This window comes from Equus przewalskii, chromosome 5 (assembly GCF_037783145.1).
Source record: "Equus przewalskii isolate Varuska chromosome 5, EquPr2, whole genome shotgun sequence".
Lineage (NCBI taxonomy): Eukaryota > Metazoa > Chordata > Mammalia > Perissodactyla > Equidae > Equus > Equus przewalskii.
Genome location: NC_091835.1, coordinates 38,768,602 through 38,775,379, shown reverse-complemented (window position 1 = coordinate 38,775,379; position 6,778 = coordinate 38,768,602).

The following is a 6,778-nucleotide window of genomic DNA, read 5'->3' as shown; positions in this document are numbered from 1 at the left end:
GACAAGAGTGTCCATGCTCACCATTCTTATTCAACATAGTACTTGAGGTTTTTTTCAAGAGTAATTAGGTGAAAGGCCTACACAATGAAAATGATAAGACATTATTGAAGTAAATTGAGGATGACATAAAGAAATGGAATGATATTCCATGCACATGGATTAGAATAATAAACATGGTTAAAATGACCATACTGCCAAAAGCAATCTACAGATTCAATGCAATCCCAATAAGAATCCCAATGACATTCTTCAAGGAAATAGAACAAAGAATCCTAAAATTCATACAGACAACAAAATACCCCAAATAGCTAAAGCAATCGAGACAAAAGAACAAAGCTGGAGGCATCACGATCCTTGACTTCAAAGTATACTACAAAGATATAGTAATGAAAACAGAATGGTACTGTTACAGAAACGGTCACAGAAACCAATGGAACAATCCTGAAGCCTAGAAATGTACCGAGATATCTACAGACAGCTATTCTTTGATAAAGGAGCAAAGAACATACAATGGACAAAGGAAAGTTTTTTCAATGAATGCTCTTGCAAAAACTGTTCAGCCACATGCAAAAGAATGAAAGTAGGCCATTATCTTTCACCATACACAAAAATTAACTCAACCGGATTAAAGACTTGAAGGTAAGATGTGAAAGCATTAAACTCCTAGAAGAAAATGTAGGAAGTCCACTCTTTGACTGGCATTATAAACATCTTTTCAAATACAGTGTCTACTCAGGCAAGGGAAACAAAAGAAAAAATAAGCAAATGGGACTTCATCAAACTAAAGAGCTTCTGCAAAGCAAAAGAAACCAGGAAGAAAATGAAAAGGCAACCCACAAAGTGGGAGAAAATATTTGTAAATTATATATCCAATAAGGGATTAATCTCCAAAATATGTAGAGAACCCAAACAACTCAACCACAAAAAGCCAAACAACCCAATCAAAAAATGAGCAGAGGACATGAAGAGACGTTTCTCCAAAGGAGGTATAAAGATGGCCAACAGTCACAGGCAAAGATGTTCAATATCACTAATCATTAAGGAAATGTAAATCAAAACTATAGTGAAATAGCACCTTATGCCTGTTGGAATGGCTGTAATTAAAAAGACAAACTATGACAAATGTTGGAGAGGATGTGGAGAAAAGGGAACTCTCATACACTGATGGTGGGAATGCAAACTGGTGCAGCCACTACAGAAAAAGAGTATGGAGATTTCTCAAAAAATTAAAAAATAGAAACATCATATGCCCCAGGTATCCCACTACTGGGTATTTATCCAAACAGCTTGAAACCAACAATCCAAGGAGACATATGCACCCCTAAGTTCATTGTGGCATTATTCACAATAGCCAAGATGTGGAAGCAACCAAACTTTCTACCAACTGACAAATGGATGAAGAAGACATGGTATATGTATATATATACAATGGAATACTACTCAGTCATAAAAAGGACAAAATTTTCCCATTTGCAACAACATGGATGAATCTTGACAGTATTATGTAAAGCAAAATAAGCCAGAAGAAGAAAGACAAACACTGTGTGATTTCACTCGTGTGGATGATAGACACATAAACAAAGAGAAAAGATTAGTGGTTAGCAGTCAAGAAGGGGATCACAGGGTGGGCATAAGGGGTAAAAGGGCATGTATATACAATGACTGAAAATAATAATCTACAACTGAAATTTCACAACCTTATAAACTATTATGACTTCAATAAAATCAATGCACAGACGATAGGAACAGACGTTTTTCCAAAGGAGATATATAGATGGCCAACAGGCACATGAATAGATGTTCAACATCACTAATTATTAGGGTAATGCAAATCAAAACCACAATTAGATATCACCTGATGCCCATCAGAAAGGCTATTACTAGAAAGACAAATAATAACAAGTTTTGGAGGGGATGTGGAGAAAAGAGAACCCTCATACACCACTGGTAGGAACGCAAATTGGTGCAGCCATTATGGAAAATCCGAAGGAGATTCTTTTAGAAACTAAAAATATAACTACCTTTGATCCAGCTATTCCACTTGTGGGTATTTATCCAAAGAATACAAAAACACTAATTCAACAGTAGATATTCACTCCTATGTTCATTTTTGCATTATGCACAATAGCCAAGACTTGGAAGCATTCTAAGTGCTCATTAATGGATGAATGGATAAAGAAGATGTGGTATATATATATTTACACACAATGGAATAGTACTCAGCCATCAAAAAAGATAATATTTCCATTTGTGACAACATGGATGGACCTTAAGGGTATTATGCTAAGCGAAATAAGTCAAAAGAATACAGTTACTGTATTACTTCACTCGTATGTGCAAGATAAACAAAGATAGATACTGAGACCAGATTGGTGGTTCCCAGAGGACAAGGGGATGGGAGAGGGAAAAAGTGGTAAAGGGGCATATGTGTATGGTGACAGATGGCAACTAATCTTTTGGTGATGACCATGACATGGTGTATACAGAAGTAAAAATATAGTGACACGTCTGAAATTTATATAATGTTATAAACCAATGTAATCTCAACAAATTTAATTAATTAATTTTAAGAGAAATCATAGATATTACTTGTACATTGCTAAAGTAATTGAACAATTATCAGACTTAGAATTCAGTGTACACAATTTTTAGAAATAAAACTTCAAAGTTCAAAAAAAAGAAGAAAAAATTATCTGGAATCTGACTTTGAATTAATAAGAATATTATTATTCTTTTTGTTTTCTGAAGGGAAAGATTTTCCCTGACCTAACATCTATTGCCAATCTCCTGTTTTTATTCTGCTCCCCAAAGTCCCAGTGAATAGTAGTATATCTTAGTTGTAAGTCATTCTAGTCCTTCTGTGTGAGCTGCCACCACAGCATGGCAACCGACAGACTGGTGGTGTGGTTCTATGACCAAGAAATGAACCCGGGCCAGCAATATGAGTGCTGAATTTTAACCACCAGGCCATTGGAGCTGGCTCAAGAATATTATTATTCTTGAACTTCTTTATTCCCAATTAATTTATTGCTTTTCATTGCTCCAACCAATATTGTATCAATCATAGAATATAATTTTAAAACCTACTTATTCTATGCTGAAACATTTATTTAAGGCTCTAAGGAAATGAGAAGCAGACTTTTACATTGTTTATTTGCAAAATGAGTACTATTTCTTCTCTCACACTCCACCCAGTTTGACTATACTAGGGATCTTATCATTAAATACACCTCTTATTAACTGCTTAATTATTATAGTGCTACATATAACCTCTGAGTTTTCATAGAGCATCATCCCTGACATTATTCAGCTGCAGAGATGAACAACCAAAGAGTAATCTACGCAGAACTGAATAAGTTAAGGACTCAAGAAGACAGCAGATGAAACTTAAGGACACTAAAGTTCCATTTCAGTAATTGAACAAGAAACAGCTTAGGTGAAATTAAACTTGAAAAATGCTTCTCAAGATCACTAATAGAATGACAAGAACTAACATTATAAATGTAAACATTTAATTGGCACACCAAATAACTGTTCTAGGATGTGCACTTGGGTTTCAGAAGTATGGGGAAAGAGTAGGAAATAAGCTCACATATTTTTCATTTGTGAGGATCAGAGCTTCAAGTTGAAATAAAGTACTCTAATATGAAATCTAAGTACTAATTTCATTCAGAAATTTTTGTATTTTGTATTATTTCACCAACAAATCATGGAGTATTGTACTTGAGGAAAATACAATAGCATGTTCTGAGAGAAAGATTACAATGGTAGATATGGGTGTGGGGTTCAAGTTTAAATGTATGAATCCCTGTGCATGTGGGTTCTCTTGTATGTAAACTGTCTAAACAATTGTCTCCATCTCTCCTTTCTCATTGTTTCCATTTCTCTCCCTGCAGGTTCACCACCACCTTCAGGGAAGCTCATTGCTGAAATTCTGCAAATCATCTGCCTTGTCTTGATGTACATCGTAGTAAAAATGAAACTCTTTAGGCCCTGTAAGTAAATTTTTGAAAGATTACATGGTGACAGTGCCTCTAAACATTTCATAATATTATAGAATACAACTCTCATTTTAATGTGCACATTTGGACTAAATATGGAATGGTTATTCTGAATTTTTCAAAAGTAAAAATAATGATTATAGATAATGTTATATACATATTCAGATTTCATAACTCTAAGACATGCTTTAGGTGACTGAAAGACTTCATTGAGAAATACAAATTAATTCTTAAGATCGGTTAAACTAGTTACTCTGATGTTGAAGTTTGGTCCTTTAATGTTTTTAAATATGTTCCCCCCAAATCTTTATTATTTTATTAATTTTTATTGGTAAAATCAATTTTATTCAATATTATTCTAATCTTAAACAATACATAAAATTTCAAAGTTGGAAACTAAAATCATTATGATTTATTTATATCAATATTAATTTTTATAAGGATTGCTTTAATTTTTTCTAGGAACTGTAATATCAGAGCAGTACAATTCCTTTCTGATAACAGGGATCAACTCTTACTAACATTACATGAAAAATGTCAATATCCATTTTCAACATATTTTTTATTACAGTTACATGGAAAATGCTATTGTTTCATGGATTGCCTCCATAGAATATAACAACAGAATTATGCATTTTTCTCCATTATAGGATAACAGAATCATCATCTGGTAAACATAACTGCCATGCTACACACATCTGGCCTAAAGCAGGTAATTGTGGATCTCCAAATGGATATAATTGCAAGGATAAGCTTTAGAATGGAAACATTTGAGGTTAGATTTTGTTGGGTAACTTTCTGTTTCATAACATGCAAATAGTATTATGATTGCATAAGTCTTCATCATCCATGTTCACAAAAACATTGGCCTTGGATTTTCATTTATGTTGTGTACTTGACAGAATTTGTTATCAAAGTTATATTGGGAAGCATTTCTCTTTTCTATTACCTCCAAGCCTTTGTGTAGGAGTACTGCCATATTTTCAAGTATTATTATTCGCTACTGATAGCGTTAGAGCTTGTAGAGTATTTTTGTACACAGGTTTATATAATAAACTCAATTTCTTTAGTGTCTGTTAGGTTTACCTAGGTTTCTCTTTGTTGTACTGCATTTTTGTAATTTGCATTTTTTGGAATTTCGTATTTCATATAGATGTTAAGATGTATTCATAATGTGGCTTTATGATCTGTTTAGTATGTGTAAAAACCATAAAGATATTCCCTTGTTTAATCTAGATATAAAAGATTTGTGTGTTAATTTTTTTCTTCAACAGTCTTTCAGCAATTTTATTGTCTTTTCAATGAGAATGACTTTGACCTTGTTGATCCTCTCTACCGTAATTTTGTTCTTTGCTTTGAGTTTTTACTGTTATTGTTTTCTTCCCTCTAATTCATTTGAATTTAATTTCATCTAATTTTAAACTTTCCATTTTTAGTTGCTTGTAAGGCATGCTTTGATTTCTGCTTTTATTTTTTTCTTTTGTAAGGCATGCATTTATTGCAATCAATATTTCACAAGACAGAATTTTGCTGTTATATTTTCCTTATAATTCATATAAAAATTATGAACATTCATTGAGATCATTTCTTTGGCCCACATGCTATTTATAAATTTATCACTGAGTTTAAAATCATATAAAGATCCTCAAATTTTTGGTTATTAACATCTGATTTTGATAAACTGTAGTTAGAGAATTTTTTGTGAAGCTGGAAGTGTTCTATATCTGTTTAAATGTGGCTAGGGTGACTGAGAAATCAATTTTAAAATTTTATTTTGTTTTAATTAATTACAAATTAAATGTAAATGCCCAAATTTCAAGTTCCCACTTGTCGAACTTGGCTAGCAGCTACTGCAGTGACACAACAGTTCTATATATTTTCTATTATTAGGCTTGGAAATATGGGTAAATAGTGTAGTTATGGGAAATTTCCATATGACTTTAAAAATGAATGTTCTATGTTACGTGTATGTGTGTGTATGGATTGGTTAGTTGTCTTGTTTAAATCTTTCTATAGCCTTACTGATATATCTGTTTGTTTGATAAGCAGTGACAGAGAATTGTTTAAATCTCCACTTCTGATTGTTTGCTTCTTCACTTTTTTCAAATCTATGTTGAGCTTGTATTATTGAGTACATACAGATTCAAAAAATTCATTGCTAATGGTATAGATATTCACCGTATCATTGTGAAACATGCTCTGTCATTTCCAACAATGGTTCTTGTGTTATATTGTGACCATACATTAAATATAGTAATATTCTACTGGTTTGTGTTGTGTGGTGTATTTTTTCATCTTTTTACTTTTGTCTTTCTTTATGCTTATGTTAAAGGAGTGTCTCATTAAGACAGCAGACAGTTATTATTATTTTTTTTTTAAGATTTCATTTTTTCCTTTTTCTCCCCAAAGCCCCCCCAGTACACAGTTGTGTGTTCTTCGTTGTGGGTTCTTCTAGTTGTGGCATGTGGGACGCTGCCTCAGCGTGGTCTGACAAGCAGTGCCATGTCCACGCCCAGGATTCGAACCAACGAAACACTGGGCCGCCTGCAGTGGAGTGTGCGAACCCAACCAGTCGGCCACGGGGCCAGCCCCCAGCAGACAGTTATTTTAAATATCAATATTCTTAGAATTTAAATTGAAAATTATTCTGTTTATATTTAATATAATTATTGATTATTATACAATAAGTTAGTTATATATTTTATTTGTATGTGTAAGTATGTAGATGTAATTAATTGTTAAGCATAATATAGTTACTTTTTAATTTGAGATGAACA